Here is a 26780-nt window from a genome sequence, read left to right as displayed (position 1 = left end):
CAAGCTCATCCAATCCAACCTAGCACCCAGCCCTGGCCAACCAACCAGACCATGGCACTAAGTGCCCCAGCCAGGCTTGGCTTCAACACCTCCAGGCACAGAGACTCCACCACCTTCCTGGGCAGCCCATTCCAATGCCAATCACTCTCTCTGACAACAACTTCCTCCTAACATCCAGCCTATACTTCCCCCAGCACAACTTGAGACTGTGTCCCCTTCTTCTATTGCTGGCTGTCTGGGAGAGGAGACCAACCCCCACCTGGCTACAACGTCCCTTAAGGTAGTTGTAGCCAGCAATGAGCTCTGCCCTGAGCCTTCTCTTCTCCAGGCTAGATTCATAGAACCTATGAATTATATAATTCTGTGAGTCATAGAAGCAGAGAAAGTTTTGGGTTGAAATGGACCTTTAAAGGTCATCTGGTCCAACCCCCCTGCAGTAGCAAAAACACCCTCAACAAGATGTGGTTGCCCAGAGCCCTGCTCACCCTGTGCTGGAGTGTTTCAGGGGCTGGGTATCTATCACGTCACTGGGCAACCTGTGTCAGCATTTTGCTATCTTCACTGTAAAGACATTTCTTCTTCATAACTGCTCTAAACACCCCCTTCCTTAGTTTAAAAACTTCATTTCCTTCTCCTGCCACAACAGGCCCTGCTGAAAAGAGTACTCCATTTATTATAGGCCCCCTTTAAGCACTGAGTCTGTGGTTCCAAACCAGCCTTCACTACCCTAGTTAAAGAGAGATGTGTTTGCTGGAGTTCTTGGACAAGCGAATCCCATGGATACAAGGTGCAGAAAGGTAGACCATTTATCATGCTCTGAGATCCAATCTCCTCTCAAAGGTGAATGCTCCACAAGTAAAGAATGTAATAACAGCATTGCAGTCTGTGCTGTATTTTTCAACCCACAGTGAGGTCTTAAATTAGTAGAGCTATTTTTAAACACCAGAGCAAAAATGGCATGAACGAAAAAGGGAAACAGATTTATGACCATCTGATTCCCTCACCTCGTTTGCTCTCTACTCTTTGACTTTCTCACTTGCATTTCGGTTGGGCTGGAAATATTTGGGAGAGGGAACATGGACCATTTGATGGATCTTTATCAGGCTCAACACAGATTTCAGATACAATAAATACTCCCAAACAAATCAAGGAATTAAGGCATACATCCCTAAAGTACTTACTAGGCACACTGACAGTAACCATTGGAAGGATGAGGATTCTGTGATTCTATTGCCTGTGTGGAGCAACACTGGATTGCATTTTAGACAACTTGAAATCAGGATGTCAGGGAGTGCCAGGGCTGGGGGGAATGGAGCAAAGCTGGAGGTGGGGAGAGTCAGGATGGAGGTGAGGAGGAAGTTGTTGAGCAGGAGAGTGGTGAGAGGCTGGACTGGGTTGCCCAGGGAGGTGGTTGAGGCCCCATGGCTGGAGGTGTTTGAGGCCAGGCTGGCTGAGGCTGTGTGCAGCCTGCTCTAGGGTAGGGTGTCCCTGGGCATGGCAGGGGGGTTGGCACTGGCTGCTCCTTGTGGTCCCTTTCAACCCTGACTGAATCTATGATTCTATATCTATCTATATATATATAAAACATGTATCTCATACATATATAATATACATGTAAGCTTTTCTCTCTATATATGCTTTCATATATATATGTGCTTTATATACATATGCTTTATGTATATATAATAAGGGACAATGCATATCACACAACACTTAGATTTATGTATCATGTATTGATTAATCTTTATGTGTACCAATTGGTCTTTATGGAATTTACAAGAGTTCAACTGCCTGTAAAAATAAATTCTCACCAACAATGCTGCTGAATTTTCCATGTGAGAAAAGTTTGCCTATTATTTACCAGATAGAAAACTGATTTAGACAGCAATAGACAAAACACCCCCAAATCTGTGAAAGTTAAACTTCTTTGTTGTTTGCAGCCCAGCTGAAGAAAAGAAGGTGAGGTGCTGGTTTACACTAGGTTTTTAGCTGTCTCTACAGGCTTGTGTGACTGCCTGTGTGTTATGGGTGAGTTTGTGTGGATATTCCCAAAGTGAAAAGCCGATTGAGAAACACCAACAGCAAACTGCTACCCTGTTTAAGGGTTTAAAGAGAGGGAGAAAGTGAAGGGAAAAAAAAACAAACCAACTTCAGCAAAAAAAAAAAAAAAGAGAAGAAAAAAAAAGAGAAGGAAAAAAAAGAGAAGGAAAAAATATGAGAAGCAAAAAAAAGTGAGAAGGAAAAAAAATGAGAAGGAAAAAAATGAGAAGAAAAAAAAGAGGAGGAAAAAAATGAGAAGAAAAAAAAACGAGAAGGAAAAGAAATGAGAAGAAAAAAAAAGAGAAAGAAAGAAAAATGAGAAGAAAAAAAGAAGGAAAAAAATGTGAAAAAAAAAGAGAAGGAAAAAAAGAAGGAAAAAAAGAGAAGAAAAAAATAAGAAGGAAGAAAAAGAGAAGAAAAAATAAGAAGGAAGATAAAGAGAAGGAAAAAAATGAGAAGAAAGAAAAAGAGAAGGAAAAAAATAAGAAGAAAAAAGAGAAGAAAAAAAAAAAAGAAGAAAAAAACCAAAAGAAAAAAGTAAGAAAGACAAAAAGAGAATGAAAAAAATAAGATGAAAAAAGAGAAGAAAAAAAAAAGAAGGAAAAAAAAAGAAAATAGTAAGAAAGACAAAAAGAGAAGGAAAAAAAAAAGAAGAAAAAAAAGAGAAGGAAAAAATGAGAAGAAAAAGAAGAGAAGGAAAAAAAGAGAAGGAAAAAAATAAGAAGGAAAAATAAAGAGAAGGAAAAAAAGAGAAGGAAAAAAATAAGAAGAAAAAAAAGAGAAGGAAAAAAATAAGAAGAAAAAAAGAGAAGGAAAAAAATAAGAAGAAAAAAAAGAGAAGGAAAAAAATAAGAAGAAAAAAAGAGAAGGAAAAAAATAAGAAGAAAAAAAGAGAAGGAAAAAAATAAGAAGGAAAAATAAAGAGAAGGAAAAAAGAGAAGGAAAAAAATAAGAAGGAAAAAAAATGAGAAGGGAAAAAAAAAAAAAAAAAGAAAGGGAAAACATCAGCAGGCAATTAGACTAATCTTCAGCAAGCCAGGCTTGTGGGATCATTGTTTGGTATTTGCTAGGGCCCAAGCTGTGTGCCCCGAAGGCCCGACCTTCTAATCATTATCTGTCTGTTTTATTACCCAGCCAAACTGGGCCCAGTTTTAAATAAAATATGCAAAGGTTTCTTAAATGATCACCTGGGGCGAGGCGGATCGCCTTTCTTGCTGTACATGTTGTTAATCTGTGAAATGCAAATTCCCTTCATCTTACACTTGGGCTTTATTAACTTTTTTGAATTTAAAATTTCTCCAACAATGAGTTCTGTCAGCTTCTGAAATTATATTTTCTCTCTCTCTTTTTCGCTCTCTCCCTTCCCTATTTTTTTTTCCTCCGTTTTTTTTTTCCTTCTTCTCCCTTCCCTCCCCCCCCCCCCCCCCCCCCCCTTCCAACAGGGAAGCGAGTTTAAAGCATAAAATCACCAGGGGAAATAAGAAGGGTTTCATCTCGCTTTCAGAATTTAATTGGCTCCTTAGCAATTATTAGTTTTTGCTGTTAAAGTCTTTTTTTTTATTACTATAAGTATTTTCTTAAAGAAACAGCGTTGCCTTTCTTGGGTGAGGACCCAAATGGCACAGGGAGGAAGATGAAGGGAGGGTGGCAAGCTGAAAAGGAGAGGAGCAGACTTCAGAAGACATCTGAGTAACTTAATTCTATTGATCTTGGGCTGCAGTTAGAAGTCAGGAGATTTAACCATTGCTTGATTCAGCAGCTGCTGTGGCCATTGCATCTTGCTTCTGAATATGCAGCATTCAAATCCTAGCAGCACCAAAACCCACAGCAGTGGTAGAATCAGAGAACCATAGCATCGTAGAATCAACCAGGTTGGAAGAGACCTCCAAGATCAGCCAGGCCAGTAAGTTTTGTTTTATTTCAAGTGGCAGGAAAATTTCTTTGTTATCCAGAGTAATAAGTAAGTGCTTGGGCAAAGCAGACTGAGTCCAATCTGGAGCCCAATCCAAACGCAGGCTGGGCAGTAAGTGGCTGGAGAGCAGCCCTCAGGAGAGGGACTTGGGGGTGCTGCTGGAAGAGAAACTCAACGTGAGCCAGCAGTGTGCACTTGCAGCCCAGAAAGCCAAGCAGAGCCTGGGCTGCAGCAGCAGAAGTGTGGCCAGCAGGGCCAGGGAGGGGATTCTCCTTCTCTGCTGTGCTCAGACTCCACCTGGAGTACTGAATCCAGTCCTGGAGCCCCTGGGACAAGAGGGCTGTGGAGATGCTGGAGAGTGTCCAGAGCAGGGCCAGGAGGATGCTGAGAGGGCTGCAGCAGCTCTGCTGTGAGCACAGACTGAAAGAGTTGGGGCTGTGCAGGATGGAGCAGAGGAGGCTCCCAGGGGACCTTCTTGTGGCCTTCCAGCATCTGAAGAGGGCTACAAAAAATCTGGGGAGGGACTTTTGAGGCTGTGAGGGAGTGGCAGGAGTGGGGGGAATGGAGCAAAGCTGGAGGTGGGGAGAGTGAGAGTGGAGGTGAGGAGGAAGTTGTTGATCCTGAGAGTGGTGAGAGGCTGGACTGGGTTGCCCAGGGAGGTGGTTGAGGCCCCATGGCTGGAGGTGTTTGAAGCCAGGCTGGCTGAGGCTGTGTGCAGCCTGCTCTAGGGTAGGGTGTCCCTGGGCATGGCAGGGGGTTGGAACTGGCTGCTCCTTGTGCTCCCTTCCAACCCTGCCTGATTCTGTGATTCTAACCATCTACCCAACACCTCTGTGACCACCAGACTGTTCCTTCACCTTCCCCAGCAGTGAGTCCACTCCAAATTCTTAATACTTCCAGGTACTTTTGGAAATCTTTGTGCAGAGTTTACATTTTAGCATCCATTTAGTTTAAAAATAAATGAAAAAGGCTAAATTGTGCCTTTAGCCCCTTACAAAGTGAGCTGATAGATTTGCTGTTAGTCCAGAAGCAATGGGGGGGGGGGAGGAGGAAGGAAGAAAACCAAAGAAGTATTATCAAGATTTCCTGACACTTTTACTCTTCAGGAGCTGAATAGGTGACTAGAAGAGCAAACAAATGAACTGATAAGGAATCCAAGACAATACAGTAACCACAAGCCTTCCCATCTGATAACACCTCTACTAACATTTGCAATACCTTTAATATAATGAATGATCAGGATTCTATTATTCACTTGGCAAAGCTTCTCCTGCTGATGTAAGGAGTAAGCAATCAGAGCTGTCTGCTGTCCAGAGAGAGAAGCAGGAGGAGTAGTCAGCACCTAGCACTGGAAAGGAGAGCTACAGTCAAATGAGCTAAATTGCCATAGTAATGGCAGAGCTGCTGGTTGGACTCTCTTGGAAGAGGCCTGATCCAGTGAAATTTCATAGGCTCATCATCATCTCCTCCCCATTGCCAAAAAGGCAAATGTTGTATCTTTTCATCTGGTATAAATCTTGATAAGCACCATGGAAATCAATGAAGATAATCCTGATTTAGGCCAGTTGCTGAAAGCAGAAGGTGGCCCCATCTGTAGATACTAAAAGTAGCTTTGATTTTTTCCTCATGGCCAATGATGTCCAGCATCCCCTAGGGATTCTTAATCACAATGGCAGTGTGTTACCTTACAACTAATCAGTTCCCTGTGAATCCTGGAAACATATTAATTTGCCTCATCTTTCAAGCACCATGAGGTCAGGATAATGTCCTAACGCTGCTATCAAGGAAGCGAACCTCTACGCGGCAGCAACGAATGAATGCTCGGTTAGCGAACAAAAGGAGCTGAGATGTGCAAATCCAAACTGACAAAAAGAATGATGGCACCCTTGTAAACAAGCTATTGACTATGAAAATTGTGAAAGCAGCTCTTACTGTCAGTCATTCAAGTTCCAAACAACGAGGCAAAAAAGCAAAGAGGAGTTCCATAAGCGATTCCAAGGAAGAGAGATTTTGGGGCAGTGTCTTGGTTCTAGTTTGAATTTCCCAGAGACTCAAAGGTAGTTAACAGAAACAATTGAAGGATGCTTTTCCCTCTCCCTGCCTTTTTCTCAATAAAAAAAGAATTACATATAGAGAGGGAAAGGTAAAACACACCCAGATAAAGAGTCTCACTTTGATTTGGAAGAGAAAGAGAAAGCAAACAATAAATAAAAGGTATTTGAGATAAGAGAGTTGCAAAGAGGGACAGGGAAGGGAAAACAAGATGCTATATATACATATATATATATATATAACCAGGTTGATGCCAATGGGTTTGTCCACCTCGTGGACTGGTGGCCACATGGTAAAACAAAGAGCAGCAGGAACAAGGAGGGTGATGATAGTAGGCTTGATGGGAAGTGGGAGCAGGCTAAGCACTACCCCTGGGGTCAGGCTCCAGATCCACCCCCCAGGAGGGTTAACCCTTTACAGGCAGCAATAGGTTTCATGTTTAGAAATTCTCAGGCAGGCAAACAAGTCAGAGATAAACAGCAGCATCTGTAATTTGTGACCCCACCACACACTAGTTCAGAAGCTTGCTATCAAGTCTGAAATTCAGTTAGTGGAAGAGAAGCAGAATGGTTTTGCTGTTCAGATTCTGAGCCAATCACTGGCAACACTGAGATATTTTCACAGTAATCTAAAAGGAGCCCACAAATATTTGTTTAAGTCCACAAAGCCTGGCTGGGGCACTTGGTGCCATGGTCTAGTTGACTGGATAGGGCTGGGTGCTAGGCTGAACTGGCTGAGCTTGGAGGTCTCTTCCAACCTGCTTTATTCTCTGATTCTATGGACATGGGCACTTAAGGACCTTTTACAAATGATTCCTCCTGTCTCTGGGAGCAGCATGCCAGCAATTAATCCTAGTTCTGTTTTTTTGGGGGAGTTTGTTGGTTTGCTTGTTTTTCTTATCTGATATTTTCTGCGGTAGTTAGGTGATTGTGGGACACATTTGACCAACATTTAACCTCTTAAAGATAAGATGCCTCACTTAAGCTGTTCTCAGGATGTCTTTTTATCATAGGATCAGCTAGGTTGGAAGAGACCTTCAAGCTCATCCAGTCCAACCTAGCACCCAGCCCTGGCCAATCAACTAGACCATGGCACTAACTGGAAGGGTGGTTGAGAGCCCCTCCTGGGGACTCTGGTTTCTGGGAGGGCTGCTGTGTTTCTGTATTACCTTTTAACTCCTCTATGTCTGCCTATAGCTGGAGATATTGAAACTACCTGCTTGTCTGTTGTGCTAAGCTGTAAATGTAAGCATCATTCAATTTCCAGAGTTGCTGAGTCTAGTCTGGGTGATTTTCTGCAGCGTGTGGGGGGCAGGGAACACCCAAACCACCACTTGCTGTTTTGCCTTTCATCTGTAAAAAGGAGAAATCTACTGTAAACAATGAAAAAACAAAACTCCAATGTGAAAAGGCTTCTAAATTTCTTGTGTGGTTTCTAAGAAACAATCTAGACAGCTACAAGCAGATTCTGTTGCATAACAAGTTCTGTGCTAGATTGTGTTGACACCAAACCTACAATTTCCCCTCCAGTAAAGCTGATTCAAACCGTAACAAAGACATGCAAGGCCAAAGCACCAGCCAGGCAGAGTGGCTTGATCATTTGAAGTGAAGGAGCTAAGTTGATTTGCACCACCTAAGCTTTATGCCCTTGTGATGTAATGTTGCTTGATTTCTCCGTTCTATGGCTCATAGGAATAAAACCAAGCGATGTCAAAATGATTAACTGCGAATGGTTCTTGCAGTTGAGCATCTTTGTGCTCCAATTATAATTACAAAGTCAAGCCTAACAATAGCCTCTCTATAATTTCTTTATTGGCATGCAAAGTTTGCACAGTAAATATTTCTTCTCATTGCTTTCCCCCCCCTTTTTCTGAACAAGCTCTCAAAGCAACCATTCCAAACTAAACTGCAATTGAACTGGACTGTTATTATTCTGGAGACACTAATTCTGCTCCCAGCTATTTTTCTTTTAAAGCATGAAATTCACAGATTACAAAGCCTACTGAATCATGTGAATTCATCTTTGAAATAAGCCTGAATTGTAGATTTCAAAGCCCAGACTTGAGTTGAAGCTCTGCTTCCTCATCAAAGCTAAATGTTTAGGGCTAGTGTTCCTGTTTGATCTGAAAGATAAGTCCTAGGTCTCAGTCTTCTGGAGTGAAATCCTGATTTCATTCGAGCTAGTAGCAAAACTAGCTAGTAGCTATTTGAGCTAGTAGCATACTAGCTAGTAGCTACCATGCCACAGGCATCAGAAGAGACTGGGAGATGCTTGATGCAAGCAATTCCAATCTGTTTATTGCATTCCAAACATGTGTTTTTATACCTTTCATCAGCAAGCTACACATTGTATTAAACTGTAATTGGTTACATGTACTTGCATTAGAAATTACATACTAACTAGTGCAGACATTCATCATATTCTCTCAACAACACCTACATTGTGTCTAAGCAATCTAAGTCAGCAGAGAGAGGAGAAAACCACTGGCTCCAGCCTTACATTTGTTTGTATTGGTGACACCATTCTCTGAGGTCATTCCAACCTTCTATTCTGTCTCTACTCAGCACTTCTGAGCTCCTGCACTCTCACCTGTCTGTGGCTCAGGTTCCACTGTATAATATTCAGACAGTTCTATAGAATAGAATTCAGACAATTTGGGAACAGAGTGCCAGAGAGCAACCAGGAAGAAAGGGACCTGGGGTTAGTGATAGATAGTAGGCTAAAGATGAGCCAGCAGTGTGCCCAGGTAGCCAAGAGAGCCAATGGCATCCTGGCCTGCATCAGGAGCAGTGTGGGCAGCAGGACAAGGGAGGTTCTTCTGCCTCTGTGCTTAGCACTGCTCAAGCCACACCTCGAGTGCTGTGTCCAGTTCTGGGCTCCTCAATTCAAGAGAGATGTTGAGGTGCTGGAAGGTGTCCAGAGAAGGGCAGCAAGGCTGGGGAGGGGCCTGGAGCAGAGCCCTGTGAGGAGAGGCTGAGGGAGCTGGGGGTGTGCAGCCTGCAGCAGAGGAGGCTCAGGGCAGAGCTCATTGCTGTCTGCAGCTGCCTGCAGGGAGGCTGGAGCCAGGTGGGGTTGGGCTCTGCTGCCAGGCAAGCAGCAACAGAAGAAGGGGACAGAGTCTGGAGTTGTGGCAGGGGAGGTCTAGGCTGGGTGTTAGGAGGAATTTGTTGTCAGAGAGAGTGATTGGCATTAGAATGGGCTGCCCAGGGAGGTGGTGGAGTCTGTGTGCCTGGAGGTGTTGAAGCCAAGCCTGGTTGGGGCACTTAGTGCCGTGGTCTGGTTGATTGTTGAGGGCTGGGTGCTAGGTTGGCCTGTCTGAGCTTGGAGGTCTCTTCCAACCTGCCTGATTCTATGATTCCATGAATCACTACATTTAATATTACTATTCCCAACACCTATAGTTTGTTAATGTTTCCAGTGGAAGGAAATGCTGAAGATAAAATCTCAGAGAATGACAGAATTCCAGGTTCCATCATCTCCACAGGCTGATTTTCTTCTGCCATCAGTGAAAAGAAACAGTTAAGGCTTCCTGTTCTTTGAGATATTTTCACATGAGAACGTGCAGTGGAAGAAGGACTTGGGGACGGCAATGTTTGGGGTAATTGTTTCCACAAAGAATTCTTCTTTCATTTTGTCTTAGGGACACAGAGTAGCTGCAGACACTGAAACAACAGTTAAAGATATTAAACCATGGCAGAGTGGACAGGATTGCAGGTCAAGCTCTGGTAAGCTGGTTATAAGAATATCACCCTGTGTACCAAATAAATCTCAGCTGAACAGAAAACCAACCAAACAACAACTGCACAAGGTAATGGGTGCAGCTGGAGACCTGGGAGTCCCAGGTGAAATTGCTTGTTCAGTTGCTCAGCTGAGCAGCAGACTTAATTTAGGAAGAGCTTAGGAGCTGCAGGAGTTACCTGTAAAGTAGGTTACTCTATGGTTTTCAGGGTAGTTTTAGGAACAAGGTGAGGAGTGTGTGCCCCAACTCCAGCATCTGAGTGAATTGGCCCAGTTTTGTCAACTTTGTGAATACCCAGGGAGAGGAGAACAGCTCCTGGGCCTCAAATATGAACTGTCATGCACAAGAGTTGCCTCAGCACTTGGAACCAGGCTATCATAGCTCTCTGGAGGAGTTCAGATACAGTAGACCTGTCCAAGCCTGTATTAGTTTTATGAATTTCTTTGGTCTTGTGTTGTGATTTTCTTCTATAGAATCATAGTGTGGTGTAGGCTAGGAGTGATCTCAAAGATCATCCAGGTCCAGGCAGGGACACCTCCCACTAGTACAGGTCACTCAAGACCTCATCCGACCTGCCCTGAATGCCTCAAGGGAGGGAGCAGCCACAACCTCCCTGGGCAACCTGTGCCAGTGTCTCACCACCCTCACTGCAAACAACTTCTGCCTAACATCCAGTCTAAATCTCCCCTCTGCCAGTTCAAACCCATTCCTCCTCATCCTGTCATTACAAGACCTTGTAAATAGTCCCTCCCCAGCCTTCCTGTAGGTCCCCTTCAGACACTGGAAGGTTACCACAAGGTCGCTTCAAAGCCTTCTCTTCTCCAACCTGAAGAGCCCCAACTGTTGTAGTCTGTTAATGTAAGACACAGTTGTTCTAAGGCTGCTGCTTTTGTTTTGTTTTGTTTTGTTTTTTTTGACCAGGTTGGAAGAGACCTCCAAGCTCACCCAGCCCAACCTAGCACCCAGCCCTGGCCAATCAACCAGAGCATGGCACTAAGTGCCCCAGCCAGGCTCTGCTTCAACACCTCCATGGATGGCGACTCCACCACCTCCCTGGGCAGCCCATTCCAATGCCAAGTCAGATGAGCTCTCATCAGCTAGGTTTCAAAATCCTGATGCTACTGCCTGCATCTTATTCTTGGATCCATGTGAAAACAAGACCTGAGAGAATAAGTCATCTTTTACACTGGACTCTACCAGGTGTGCGTTGTGTAGTAACATCTGAGTATAGTCATTATGCTTGCACATGAGATTAAACACTTGCCCTGGATCTATTCCAGAAGAAAATTTGATCCATGAAGAGTTAGAATATAAGGTTCAAAACCAAATATTTCATTATTTCTCTCTATCAGAATGGAACAGAGTTAGAGAGATTCAGACTGGATGTGAGGAAGAAGTTCCACACCATAAGAGTGGTGACACCCTGGAATGAGTTGTTCAGGGAGGTGGTTGAAGCCTTATGCCTGGAGGTGTGTAAGGCCAGGCTGGATGAGGCTCTGGCCAGGTTGATCTAGGGTAAGGTGTCCCTGCCCATGGCAGGGGGGGTTGGAACTAGATGGTCCTTGTGGTCCCCTCCAACCCTGACTGATTCTATGATTCTATGATTAGAAAAGGGGCACAGCATCAACTCAAAGTAACACTTAGGCTACCATGAAAGTTGCTCCTGAGCAGGAGCTGCAAATAAAAATGAGCAATTATGTATCATTATGACAATTCCTGTATGTCTATTTTCTATATTTCTATATTCATGTATTTCTAGGTAGCTTCTATATTGCTGTGTTCATCTATTTCTATGACATTATTATTTCCATAGTTATATTCTCTATATTTCTATGTTCATATATTTCTATGTTGCTTCTCTATTTCTGTGTTCATCTATTTCTGTCACAATATCTCTTTCTATAGTTATATTCTCTATATTTCTATGTTAATATATTTCTATGTTGCTTCTCTATTTCTGTGTTCATCTATTTCTATTAGAATATCTCTTCCTATAGTTAAATTCTCTATATTTCTATATTCATATATTTCCATATAGTTTCTATATTTCTATATTCATCTATTTCTATGACAATATCTCTTTTTATAGTTATATTCTCTATATTTCTCTATTAATATATTACTATATAGCTTCTATATCTCTGTGTTCATATATTTCTATGACAATATTATTTCTATATCTTCTCTATATTTCTATTTTCATCTATTTCTGACAATACTATTTCTATAGTTATATTCTCTATATTTCTCTATTCATATACTTCTATATAGCTTCTATATTTCTATGTTCACATATTTCTATATAGCTTCTATATTTCTATGTTCATATATTTCTATACAGCTTCTGTATTTCTGCATTCATCTCTTTCTATGACTATTATTTCTATAGTTATATTCTCTATATTTCTATGTTCATATATTTCTATGTAGCTTCTATATTTCTGTGTTCATCTATTTCTGTCATAATATCTCTTTCTATAGTTATATTACCTATATTTATCTCTTCATATATTTCCATATAGCTTCTATAGTTCCATATTCAGCTCTTTCTATGATATCTCTTTCTATAGATAAATTCTCTATATTCCTATATTCATATTTCTAAATAGCTTCTATATTTCTATGTTTATCTATTTCTCTGACAATGTCTCTTTCTATAGTTACATTCTCTATATTTATTAATGTATTTCTATATAGCTTCTATTTTTCTGTGTTCATCTATTTATGTGACAATATCTCTTTCTATAGTTATGTTCTCTATATTTCTATATTCATATATTTCTATATAGCTTCTATATTTCTGTATTCAGCTATTTCTATATAACTTCTATATTTCTATGTTCATCTATTTCTATGGCAATATCTCTTTCTATAGTTAAATTCTCTATATTTCTATATTCATATATTCCTACATTGCTTGTATATTTCTGTGTTCATCTATTTCTATGACAATATCTCTTTCTAGAGTTGTATTCTCTATATTTCTATATTCATATATTTCTCTATAGCTTCTATATTTCTATATTCATATATTTCCATATAGTTTCTATATTTCTATATTCATCCACTTATATGTCAATACCTTTTTCTATAGTTATATTATCTGTATTTATTAATATACTGCTATACAGCTTCAATGTCTGTGTTCATCTATTTCTATGACTATATTATCTCTATATATCCTCTATATTTCTATATTCATATATTCCTATATTGCTTGTATATTTTTGTGTTCATCTATTTCTATGACAATATCTCTTTCTAAAGTGATATTCTCTGTATTTCTCTATTAATATATTGTTATATATCTTCTATATCTCTGTGCTTATCTATTCCTATGACAATATTATCTCTATATATCCTCTATATTTCTATATTCATATAACTCTATATTAATATATTTCTATATAGCCTCTCTATTTCTGTATTCAACCATTCCTATGACAATATCTCTTTCTATAGTTACAGTCTCTGTATTTCTATATTCATCTATTTCTGTACAGCTTCTATATTTCTATATTCACCCATTCCTATGACCACATCTATTTCAGTATTCCAACGTTACTCTCTTGCCTGCCAGATATTCCTTAACACATGTGCACCTGCAGGTACAAACAGCCACGTGCATGCCTGTGTGCAGCTGTTTCTGACTACAGATGGAGTAACTTTCAAAATGTCCAAGGTAATTTTATTTAAAAAACACTAAAAAAAGGGAAAAAAACCCCACACACCTAAATGGCTCACATTCCTAGCTCCAGCCTGCAGCACATTTCTACAGCCGAAAACAGGGGCTCATAACAAACCTGCTGACACAACCTTAACTCTAGAGGTGCTAGCAGGCAATGTTATAATGACGAATGTGGGAAACATTTGACACTTCAGGGCAATTACAGACATCTTCAGGGGTTCTGGGCCATGAAGGGTAGGGGTTAGGTGCACTTGACAAGTGTAAAATCATGGAATCATGGAATCAAGCAGGCTGGAAGAGACCTCCAAGCTCAGCCAGCCCAACCTAGCACCCAGCCCTGGCCAGTCAACCAGACCATGGCACTAAGTGCCCCAGCCAGGCTTGGCTTCAACACCTCCAGCCACACAGACTCCACCACCTCCCTGGGCAGCCCATTCCAATGCCAATCACTCTCTCTGACAACAAATTCCTCCTAACAGCCAGCCTAGACCTCCCCCAGCATGACTTGAGACTGTGTCCCCTTCTTCTGTTGCTGCTTGCCTGGCAGCAGAGCCCAACCCCACCTGGCTCCAGCCTCCCTGCAGGCAGCTGCAGACAGCAATGAGCTCTGCCCTGAGCCTCCTCTGCTGCAGGCTGCACACCCCCAGCTCCCTCAGCCTCTCCTCACAGGGCTCTGCTCCAGGCCCCTCCCCAGCTTCTTTGCCCTTCTCTGGACATAACAACATAACATGTCCAGCATTCTCCTCAAGCATTTTGTTGTCTGTTTCCTATGTTACTTGAGGAATTCAATTGCCATTCATTCAGGATTTTTTTCCCCAGCCTCAGTCCTATCAGCTCCAAAGGACTTAAAGCTCTTTCACTTTCACAATAGAACAGCTAAGGTGCAAAACTGTGGATATTTAACTTCCACATCAGAAGTCAGAATGAACACTGAGACAGATACCTACTTTTCAGTGGCTATGAAGCTTGGAGCATAGCATGATCACTCAAGACGCTTTGAATAACTTGACACCAATTTATTACCATTAGAAATAAAGCCTTTGGAAAAAGACCCTAAGCATTATGTTAGCATTGATATATCAATCCTATATTTGAAGGATGGCAAGGCTGAATCCCAGCACAGCCTTAATTAACAGAAAATAATTAGCATCATTTTCCCAGCTGTGAATTTGAGATTTTTTTTTCCTCCCTCCAACAGAATCCATTGATTGATAATTAAGGAGGAGTTAGTTGTAATAAAACTCCCAGTATTGCAATTTCTAATTGGCCTTTAAGGACATTTTACAGTTACAGTTACTTTGTTCCAGGCAGTTTTTTTTCTCTAACCAGCTTTAATAAGGAATCCTTTCTCAGTCAGGTACAAAGGATGCAGATGAAGAAGGGGAAAGAAAAGAATTAAAACCCACTCTAATGTTACACATGTGAATTTAAAACTCCACCTGCAATCCAGTCCAGTTGAGTTCTCTGGGAAATAATTGGTGCTAAGTGCAGCAACAAGGCTGGTGAGGGGCCTGGAACACAAACCCCATGAGGAGAGGCTGAGGGAGCTGGAGGTGTGCAGACTTCGGTTGCTGTTTCCACTGGTGATTGCCTGACTGGGTTTTGTATACCTGTCCAGGTGTAAGTTTCTGTACATCTGTGGCAGTGAAATGTTTCTGAGTGACCCAAGTGTATAAACAAGGCCAAGTGCAAGATCCTCTATCTGGGTTGAGGCAATGCCAAGCACCAATCCAGGCTAGGCAGGGACTGGCTGGAGAGCAGCCCTGAAGAGAGGGACTTGGGGGTGCTGCTGGAGGAGAAGCTCAGCAGGAGCCAGCAGTGTGCACTTGCAGCCCAGAAAGCCAAGCAGAGCCTGGGCTGCAGCAGCAGCAGTGTGGCCAGCAGGGCCAGGGAGGGGATTCTCCTCCTCTGCTGTGCTCTGATGAGACCCCACCTGGAGTCCTGCATCCAGTTCTGTAGCCCCTGGGACAAGAGGGATGTGGAGATGCTGGAGAGTGTCCAGAGCAGGGCCAGGAGGATGCTGAGAGGGCTGCAGCAGCTCTGCTGTGAGCACAGACTGAAAGAGTTGGGGCTGTGCAGGCTGGAGCAGAGGAGGCTCCCAGGGGACCTTCTTGTGGCCTTCCAGCATCCAAAGAGGGCTACAAAAAAGCTGCTGGGGAGGGACTTTTGAGGCTGTGAGGGAGTGGCAGGAGTGGGGGGAATGGAGCAAAGCTGGAGGTGGGGAGAGTCAGTGTGGAGGTGAGGAGGAAGTTGTTGGTGATGAGAGTGGTGAGAGGCTGGACTGGGTTGCCCAGGGAGGTGGTTGAGGCCCCATGGCTGGAGGTGTTTGAGGCCAGGCTGGCTGAGGCTGTGTGCAGCCTGCTCTAGGGTAGGGTGTCCCTGGGCATGGCAGGGGGCTGGGACTGGCTGCTCCTTGTGCTCCCTTCCAGCCCTGACTGATTCTATGATTCTGATTCCGACTATCTTCAGAGAAAGACTTCAGCTTCAGTTCCTCCATCTTGGCAATGCTCTAGGGCTGCATTTCTGCCTCTCTGAGACGGATGTCAGATCCCTCAGCTAGGACTGCTTTGCATCTGGGCTGGCCTAATGCAGTTTTGTCTCTCTGGAGATCACCCAGCAGAGCTATACACTGCTTACAAAACATCCCAGACAGTTTGATGCTGCTACTACTTCATGTTCAGAACAGCTTTTTTCTTATCTCACTTCACTTTAGCATCACCTCAGACACAAGCAGCTCTCAGCTACCCAAAAATCTTCAGTACTGACTCAAACTGCTCTGCTTCCTGGCATCAGAGAATTCAAAATCAAGGATCACATTGGGTGCTTCTGTGCTCCACAACCTCCCTGGGCAACCTGTGCCAGTGTCTCACCACCCTCATTGCAAACAACTTCTGCCTAACAGCCACTTTCAGTCTCCACTCTGCCAGTTCAAACCTATTCCTCCTTGTCCTGTCATTCCCAGACCTTGTCAATAGTCCCTCCCCAGCCCTCCTGCAGCTCTCTTCAGATCCTGGAAGGCCTCGCCAAGGTCTCCTCAAAGCCTTCTCTTCTCCAGGTGTTACTCACCCCCCACACTTTGGAAGTCACTCAGACTAGACTCAGCATCTGGATGATTGAATGAAGCTTATATTTACAGCTCAGCACAAGACACAAGCAGATAGTTACAATGTATGTACAGTGATAGACAGAAACACACAAGGTAAAAGACAACCTGAGTCCCAAGGGGGGGCTCCCAACTGCCCTTCCACCTTCTCCTTCCCCTCTACCTTACCCCAGATGTTGCTTTGTGCCCAAGGAAGAATGGAAGGTCGGCCAGGGGGGTTAGGAAGCAGATGAATTAATCAGGGAAGGTGAGGTTAGAGAGAAATGCAGCCCACAGCCTGGACAGAAAGACACTCCCTTACCTATGTTTGGATTCTTTCTCATACCTCTCAGCAAGCCTATGAGTGAAGTAGACATCACCACTGTTTCTCTTTCACAGCCTGTAATCTAGTTCTCACCAAAACATTCTAGCTAGCTTCAAACTAGCACAACCTGTCCTCAGAGCAGAGCTGCTGCAGCCCTCTCAGCATCTTGGTGGCCTCCTCTGCACTGGCTCCAACACTTCCATGTCCTGCTTGTGCTGGGGGCTCCAGAGCTGCATGCAGGACTGCAGGTAGGGTGTGAGGAGAGCAGAGCCAAGGGGCAGAATCCCCTCCCTTGCCCTGCTGCCCACACTGCTCTTGCTGCAGCCCAGCACAGGGTTGTGTCTGGCTGCACTCACACTGCAGGCTCCTGTGGAGCTTTGCATCAGCCCAGAGCCCCAGATCCTGTTCCTCAGGGCTGCTCTCAGCCATTTGTCCCCTCAGCCTGGACCTGTGCTTGATATTGTGCCCATCCAGGTGCAGGTCTCTAGATAAGGTAAATACTGTGGCAGGGGAAGCTTAGACCTGCCTGACAACAACTCTAAGAATAACTTTGATCAGCTCATTGATGATTTTTGCCCAGTGTTAAAAGCCTTTCTCCACAAAATGCAACATTTCAGAGAAGTCAGAGCAGGAGAACATTTCAGCATCTTGCTTTGACCATTCCTTTGCCCCAGAAGAGGATCAGCTACAGCTAAATTACTCCTGTTAGATGCTCACCTAATCTGTTCTTCTAGTCCTGTTAAACTTCAGCAATGAGCTCTTTCAGGCTCTGTTGATGCTGCAGCTTGCACATTTACCCAAGACACCTCCTGACTCTCTCCTGCTGTGCTTCAAGTCCCAGAAAACACAGAGGACAGTTCATTTCCCTCATCTGCAGCAGCCCTTTCATACCTTCAGAGACAATTACCATGCCCCTGCATACATTTTTAGACTAAATGAGTCCATTTTAGGCTAAATAAATCCAATTAAAAAGTTCCTGTAAGAGAAGAGCACTGCCTGCCCTGGACAGATTGATAAGGAATGAGCAAGCAGAAGTGTGTACAAGGTGCTGCATACCAAGAGAGAAGAGCCATTTAGGATCCAAAACACATCCTAGCTGGGGTGACCTTATTGATTTTGAAAAGGCAGCAGCAGCAGCAGCTTTTACAGAAGAAAAAAGGAGGAGTAAGGTCTTGGGTGTCTTTCATGTGGTGCTTGGAAAATGTTCATAGCAGTGAGCTGCATCTTCCCCTTCTGCACATTCCAGTGGATTTCATCTTGAGAAGAGAGAGACTATAAAGATCTACTAGAGGACAGATGATATATTAGCATGAGAAAAAAGGATATATTAGCTTGAGAAAAAAGATATATTTAGCATGAGGAAAATGATATATTAGCATGAGGAAAATGATATATTAGCATGAGGTGTAGCTGAAGGTCTGAAGCTTTGATCTAAATGACATTACACAAATCATGGCTCAAGATTTACAAGCACAGGTGCCAAAAATCAAGCTCCAGTGTTAAATATTAGACCTGACTTCTCAGAAGAGACCCCCACCCATAGAGGTAGAATCATAGACTCAACCAGATTGGAAGAGACCTCCAAGCTCATCCAGTCCAACCTAGCACCCAGCTCTATCCAGTCAACCAGACCATGGCACTGAATTAGTTCTGTTCTTTATGATGCTATCACTTTGAACTGTCCAAGGCCAGGCTGGCTGAGGCTGTGTGCAGCCTGCTCTAGGGTAGGGTGTCCCTGGCCATGGCAAGGGGGTTGGAACTGGCTGAGCTTTGAGGTCACTTCCAACCTAAGCCATTCTGTGATTCTAAGACTTTGATGGGAGGTTAAGATTAGGGGAAAGATCAACATCTTGAGGAAGCAGAGCCCTGACTGATTCTGTGACTGTGTGAACTTTTTGATGGCTCTGTTTCAAAGGGATGAGTATCCTTTCTAGAAGCATTCCACAGCCCAGGGACCCCAAATATGGGCTGAAATGATAGATGACCATTAAAGGTCCCTTCCAACCCCAGCCATTTTATGATTCCATGATTCCACTTTGAAGAATCTTGGCTTAGTGAAGTTCCTGTGCTGCCAAGATGGAAGTGTGTGACTATGACTAGCAGCATCATTCCAAGGGATTTAAGTAACAGGTTTATTTTAAACTGGCAGAGGGGAGATTGAAAGTGGATGTTAGGAAAAAGTTGTTTGCAGTGAGGGTGGTGAGACACTGGCACAGATTGAGGGTGGTGAGACACTGGCACAGATTGAGGGTGGTGAGACACTGGCACAGGTTGCCCAGGGAGGCTGTGGAGCACAGAAGCACCCAACGTGATCTTTGATCACGTTGGGTGCTTCTGTGCTCCACAGCCTCCCTGGAGGTGTTCAAGGCCAGGATGGATGAGGCCTTGAGCAACCTGTTCTAGTGGGAGGTGTCCCTGCCTATGGCATGGAGTTGGAACTGGCTGAGCTCTGAGGTCCATTCCAACCTAAGCCATTCTATGATTCTATTCTATTAACATTTATTTCCTTGTTCTTTTCCTTTATCACCTTGGACAAAGGCAGTGTGAGTACTCGAGGGAATTCAGGAGTTTCTCCCACTTTTTGTGTCTTGCAGTGGAAGTGGCTGAGTGAAAGCAGATGAACTCTCACAGGTTTGCTGTGTCCCACATCCCTCCACTTTCCAGGGTCCCTACCCTGGAGATATTCAAAGTGAAGCTCAACAGGGCTCTGGGCAACCTGATCTAGCTGAGGATGCCCCTGCTTACTGGACTAGATGACCTTTGGAGGTCCCTTCTGACCCAGACCACTCTATGTTTCTATGACTCTGTGCTCTGTTTTCACTCTGGTGCTGTTCTCTTGCACTGGTGTCACACCCATGAGCAGAGGGCTAGATGCCAGGGTGCTAGCTGGGAGCTGTTTCACCTGACTGTGCAGCTATGCAGCATGTGCAGCTCACACAGGAGCTGCATCTAGTTCTGAGAAACTCTAGGAATATGGAACTAAGAAGCAGCAGCCCCTCAGGAGGGTGAGGGGGTGACCCGAGGTCACTGCTTTGCTGGAACCCAGAATAAGTTCAAGCTACAATTGATCAGCACGAACCAAAGTGCATCACAAACCAAGGGAAGAGAAAAGTTCAGAAGAGCAGCAGGGGTTTGGAAGGGCTGAGTTTCTCACAGAATTAGTTAGGAGCTCAAAGCCTGATAAAAAAGGCACATTTTCTGATTCTGGGATTTTCTTGTTTGGGGAGGGAAATTTGCTAGCTGAGCCACTAGCAGTAAAATGAGGTATGGGCTTTGGCCTTCTTATCTCCTCTCCTTTCAGGGCAGCACTTTACTAATCAGCATTGTTCCAAATCCAATTTTCTGTGGACTTCAGTCTTCTCAGCATACTTAAAACAGATTCCCTTCCCCCCACCTTAGATAAGACTGACTGTTTGCAAGACAGCTGTACAGGACATCATGATATGAAGTGCTACTTATAGAATCCTAGACTCAGTCAGGGTTGGAAGGGACCACAAGGATCACCTAGTTCCAACCCCTGCCATGGGCAGGGACACCCTACCCTAGATCAGGTACTGATCAGATCCTACATGGATGCAGGACCCCGAGGGTGAGGCAAAGTACTTTGGTCTTTTAGCTAATTTCTTCCCCACAAAGCATTCATCTCACTTGGGGTTATGAAGTCTGTGAGTCTTTCAGTTACTGTAAAGATGAGGTCTATGTAGAAAAATGAAGGTCTGGTGTTCAAGACAGAAAACAGGATCATCCATTTAGCATTATTGCTGTATGGCAACTCAGATTAAGTAAAGGTGTGGTGGAACATAAAGATGGGTAGTTAAGGCTATGGCTTAGTGATCACAGAATCATAGAATCAAGCAGGTTGGAAGAGACCTCCAAGATCATCCAGCCCAACCTAGCACCCAGCCCTCAACAACCAACCAGACCATGGCACTAAGTGCCCCAGCCAGGCTTGGCTTCAACACCTCCAGCCACACAGACTCCACCACCTCCCTGGGCAGCCCATTCCAATGCCAATCACTCTCTCTGACAAAAACTTCCTAACAACATCCAGCCTAGACCTCCCCTGACACAACTTGACACTCTGTCCCCTTCTTCTGTAGCTGGCTGCCTGGCAGCAGAGCCCAACCCCACCTGGCTACAGCCTCCCTGCAGGCAGCTGCAGACAGCAATGAGCTCTGCCCTGAGCCTCCTCTGCTGCAGACTGCACACCCCCAGCTCCCTCAGTCTCTCCTCATAGACCTTGTGTTCCAGGCCCCTCCCCAGCTTCTTTGCCCTTCTCTGGCCATAGATGCTATGTCTATGTCCAGAGACACAGCATGGCTATGGCTGCATAGATGCAATGTCTATGTCCAGAGACACAGCATGGCAATGGCAGCATAGATGCAATGTCTATGTCCAGAGACACAGCATGGCAATGGCAGCATAGATGCAATGTCTATGTCCAGAGACACAGCATGGCAATGGCAGCATAGATGCAGCCTATGAGTGCAATAAAAATCTCTAAGAATCCAAGTCCAGCATTTTGTCTTTATTTCAGAGCCATCAAGGAACTGAACCTTTTAAAACACATATTCATCACAGGAGGCACAGAAATAACTTGTAGCAAAAAAAAAGGGAGCACATTTGATGTACTGGACCTTTAGGTTCTGCTTGCATATAATGATTGAGTTTGAACTTATTGCTAAAACAGAAAGGTCCAGATGCAATTTTTGGAGCCATTTGAAAGGTTTTTTTATTAATGGTCCCCTCACAGCTCAGCCTTTGGCTTTCCAACAACAACATTTTCTTTTAATCATTGGACTTATTATACTCCAAGGTGCTGAATTCTGTGTCAACTGTAAACATGCAGCCAAACATTTACATGTAGGTTTCCTTCAGCTCCACACAGCAGGTTCAAGGAATGAGCAATGAAGCAACACTGCTGTGCAAGATCCAAATTGTGCTGCTGGCAAGAAGCTTCTCAAATAACTGTGGATCTCCTGGGAGAAAGGATATTATACTATGGAATAGAGAGTGTTTGCCATAGAGCAAGTTGGTCTGTAGGCTTTTTTCCCCCCACTCTCCTTTTATTCTGTTTATTTATGTGTTTGTGCTGTCACTGATGTCAGCTGAAGCCACGAAATGTAATAAGGTTGAATCTATTGCAGGAGTTAGTTATATATATTTATTTTGCCCCTGCCAGTGAAATGAACAAGTTCACCTTGCCTATGATATGCCATCAAACATGGGTTTGAGCATTTGGTGCAATCAATCTACTACACATCAATTTTATGGCTGTATAATGAGGTTTAATTGCTGCTTTATTAGCCTGACTAATATTAAGTGTCAGTAATTGCTTCGCATTCAACTCAGCTTCTCATTTAAATTACACATCCAATATTTAACCACTAATGCAGACCACCTTTTTATCTAATGAATTTGTGCTTTCATCTTTGGGGTATACAAGAGAAAGTCCTTTTGGGCTGATTTCCCTCCTCTGCACAAGTTCTGTGGCTCAGAGGAAAGGAGGCAGGAAAAGCTAAATGTTGTTCTTGGTAAACGCAGAGGCCTTTGGCATTTGGAAAGTGAGCTTCAAATTTCCCTTTGACAGCAATGTAATATTGTGGGGGGTCTGTATACTAATGAGTGAGTTGCTAAGGTGTGCAGAGGCAGTTTGCAGCTCACTGAAGGATGTGGGACTGCTCATATGCTTTAAATTCTGTGGCAAATGGTAGGGCTAATGCTTGCTGCCCTGCAGCACACATGCAAAACAAGGCTGGCAGCATGCAGGGTGCATTTTGACTGGCAAGCCACAGACTGAACTTTACTGCCAGCCTGAATTTGAGTGCATGGAAAAGCCATACCCTCATATGCTATGATTTAAGGAAGCAAGGACTGAGGTTGAATAAATTCAGTGCACTGGCAAAGTCATAGCCTCAGATGCTCAGACTTGAAGCAAGGACTGAGGTTGAACAAATTCAGTGCACTGGCAAAGTCTTAGGCTCAGATGCTCAGTCTTGAGGAAGCAAGGACTGAGGTTTGGTAAGTTACTCGGTAGAGGCAATGTGGGAACCTTTTGTGGACCCAGCCTGGTTCTGCAGCCTCCTTGCACTCGCAAGGACAGCCTTCAGGTGCTGAACATATAACCATTGTTGAGGTCACCTCTCAGTCTCCTCTTCTCCCAGCAGCACAACCCCAGGTCCCTCAGGCTCTCTAACAGAGCTGTTCTATTCCCTTCAGCATCTTTGTGGCCCTGTGCTGCACTCTCTCAAGCAGTTCTACGTCCCTCTTGAACTTAGGGGCCCAAAACTGGACACAGTACTCCAGATGCAGCCTCAGCAGGGCAGAGTAGAGGGGCAGGAGAACTTCTCTCAACCTACTAGCCACAGCCTTTCTAGTACACCCCAGAATGGCTTTGGCCAACCTGGCCACAAGAGCACATTGCTGGCTCATGCTCTACCTCCCATCCACCAGGACCTCAAATCATTTTCTCCTTTGCTGCCTTACAACACCTCAGTCCCCAACTTATACTGATCCCTGGGGCATTTCTTTCCCAGGTGCAAGACTCTACACTTGTCCTTGTTGAATTTCATTCAGTTCCTTCCTGCCCAGCCCTCAGCCTGTTCAGGACTCACTGAATGGCAGCACAGCCTCCTGGTGTGAGAGAGCTTCACCATGTCGCTGATTTGAGCTGAAAGCAGAGAGTAGTGCTTCAGCAGGGCTGACATGGATAAAACCTTCCTTCTGCATTGTTCTCGTTGTTTCTGAGTGCTGGGCAGCAGCTCAGGCCCGGGCAGCTGCTCTGCTGGCTGAGAAAATGCTGTCCTTACCCAGCACTGCTCAGAGCTGAGCTGCATTTTAAAGCGCGGCTGTCGGTCTTGTGGCTGTTAAATCCTTACCCGTGGTGGCTCTTGCTCATCCTTGTGGACTGCCAGAGCTGAGGTCAGGAGTGAGCTCCCCCCCTCCCTGTGGCAGGTTGGCAGGGTGTTTATGTGCAAGGGACTAACCCACTTTCCTTGGAAGCAGTGAGCTGAGGTTGCCACTCAGGAGCAAAAGGCCAGAACAAAGGTCTGAGATTACAGATGGACAAACATTTGCAGCCCTCTGCTGCATCCTTTTGCTGTTTTAATTCTCTTTGATTGGCACTGCTAGACCATTGTAGTCCAGCCTAGGCCTGCTTTGTTTCTGACAGGCAGAAGAGGAGTGCTAAGGAACCATTGGCAGGCAGGTGTGAAGCTGCATCTGCCTTAGATCCCAGCTGTACCTTAGACATTGGGCACCAACTGTTATCTTCAGAGTTAAACTCTGCTCATACTCAAAGAGGCCAGGGCCAGACTCTGCTCTCTCAAATTAACCAGGAGGATTCTTCTCTTTTTATAATACAGATACTTATCTCTTAGAGACCTCCATTGATTGATAAGCCCTTGACTAAGAATTGAGCCTCAACTGTCTTGCAGAAACACCCCCCCACTATCACAATCCCATCGTGGTCATCACATGAAGCCTAAAGACAGGAATGAGATAGCAGTGCAAGTCCTGAGACAAATTAATTATGCTGGAGACCATCTCAAAACCTGCATCTGTCACACTAAAGAAAAGAGTTTATATATTAATGCCATGGTCTGGTTGACTGGATAGGGCTGGGGGATAGGTTGGACTGGCTGAGCTTGGAGGTCCCTTCTAAACCTGGCTGATTCTATGAAATTCATAGTGGAAAAGCTTCCCAGGACCAGATTCTCAGATGGTGAGGATCAGCTTCAGACCTGTGCTGGTTTGCAGCAGCTGAGCAATTGCCTTGCATCCTTAAAAACAACCAACTGGACAAATATGGAGCTGTGTACTGCTGTCTTCAAAAATCATTTCACCCCTCCCTTACTTCTCCCCTTTCCCTTCTTATCTGCAGGTCTTCACCACTGCACAGGCAAAGCAAATAAGCAGGGAAGGTTAAAATCTAAACCCACTCATCCAAGTTAATTAAGTTCAGCCAGCCTCAACTACATCATCTGGTAAGACCTGGCAAGTTGTGTGCGTGTACATGAGTGCCTTTGTATCTCTTCCTTCATTCAGGAAGACTCTTCCATAACTGAATTTACTTTAAAATGTGCTATTTCCATGCCTGGCTGTGAGCTTTCACTGGTTTGTTCTTTTGCAGGGCTGGTTTGGGGTTTTGTTTGCTTGTTTGGGGGTTGTTTATTTGCTTTGATTTTCCCTGTCTGTTTCTGTGCTTACAGCTGCTTTCATCTTTTCGCTCCCAACTTCCCATCATGACATTTCCCTCCTTTTCTTTATGATGCCTGATTCCCAGTGCAGATTATTGCTGCTCTGCTGGCACTTTATTAAGCACGATAGAGACACTGGAGTGAGAGAGCTTTTATGTCCCGCACGTGGCGTGAGGTAACTGTGGCATTTTTACTTTCTATTAACAAGTATCTCCAGGAGGGGTGGGTGGAGGACTTGAATCATTACTTCCATAAACCAAAGAAGAAACCCTAGACAAGCTTGATGAGTTGTTAAGTAGTCTTTAAAGAAGTCTTTAAATCAAGACGAGATGCCTTTCTGAAAGAGACTCCTTACTTCAAGCAGGAGTTAGAAGCCTGATAAAGGGATCTGTGGTTCAATCCTGTAGCTTGCACCATGGGGGGGGGGGGGGGGGGGGAGGGAAACCCAAGTCAAACTGTGTTAAAGTAACAACTCTTCTGGCCTTCAGTGGCTTTAGTTAGCCAGGCAGTGCCAAACTCTAAACATCTCCAGGATGAAAAGATAAGTTCATTTGTTGAAATATTCACCTAAAGGAAAGGACAAAGGACTCAGGGCAAAGTAAGCACAGATTAAGCGTAAGAAATACTTCTTGAACCTGTAGGCTGTGATGGTTTTGGTGTTCAGCTTTGGGCTGCACTTTTCTCTAAATTGCTGCCTGACAAATCCTTCTGCTTCCTAACCTCTCTGGCTGACCCTCCAAACTCACCTGGAGGGTAAGGCAAAGTCTGGGGTAAGGTAGAGGGGTGGGAGAAGGTGGCAGGGTGGTTGGGAGCCCCTCCTGGGCTCAGGTTTCTGGGAGGGCTGCTGTGTTTCTGGATTACCTTTTAACTTGTCTATTGCTGTATATATTGTAACTACCTGCTTGTATCTCCTGCTAAGCTGTAAATCTAAAGCTTCACTCAATTTCAGATGGACTGAACCTAGTCTGGGTGATCTTCTAGAGTGTGTGGGGGTGAGGAACACCCAAACCATCACTTATACCTTTACCACTCATTTATGCACACTTGCGTGCAGCGGAACTCTGCTCAGCCCCTCAGAGTCTAAGCACTGAGCAGGGTTTACAGGCTTTTAGCTGATGAGAGTGAGGACCCTGCTGGTGCCCTGGCATTGCTAGAGAACAAGGAATGGTAATACAATGGGGTGATTCTTCTCTGGGTATTTATTTGCCCATGATGAGCAGCAGATCTGATACCAGGCAGACAGGGGCCAGGAGAGCAGACTTCCCTTCACAGAAAGGCCATCATCCTGATTACTTAATGGACACCAGAGCCCTGGCAAAGCAGAGCCTCTGCTGGGAAGTAGCTCTTCACTGAATTTTGGCCAGAGCCCCTGCTCAGTATCAATTTTCATCTGAGAAATTCTCCCTGGATGTCTGTCCCAGCTCTGCTTTTCTCCCTTTCTCTCCCTTCTGCAGCAAAAAAGGTCCAGCTTTGGACTGATCCCAGTTCTTCTTCTTCCTGCCTAAAACTCTGAGAAGGCTTCAGAGCTGGTGGCATTCAGATCAGGGACTGACACCTGTGATAGCTGTGTTGTCTTTGCATGGTGGCACAGTCAGGATGACCTCTCTGGCTCTGATGAGTGGTACCACTTGAACAAGAGCTGAACAAGGTCACAATAAGCCTTTTTTTTTTTTTTTTTTTTGGAAGACAGTCAATAACTGCAAGCCTGTGAAAACATTATAGTCTGTTGGAAGGGTTTGATGAT

This window comes from Pogoniulus pusillus, chromosome 7, assembly GCF_015220805.1.
Source record: "Pogoniulus pusillus isolate bPogPus1 chromosome 7, bPogPus1.pri, whole genome shotgun sequence".
Classification (NCBI taxonomy): Eukaryota; Metazoa; Chordata; class Aves; order Piciformes; family Lybiidae; genus Pogoniulus; species Pogoniulus pusillus.
Note: the sequence above shows the minus strand (reverse complement) of the source record.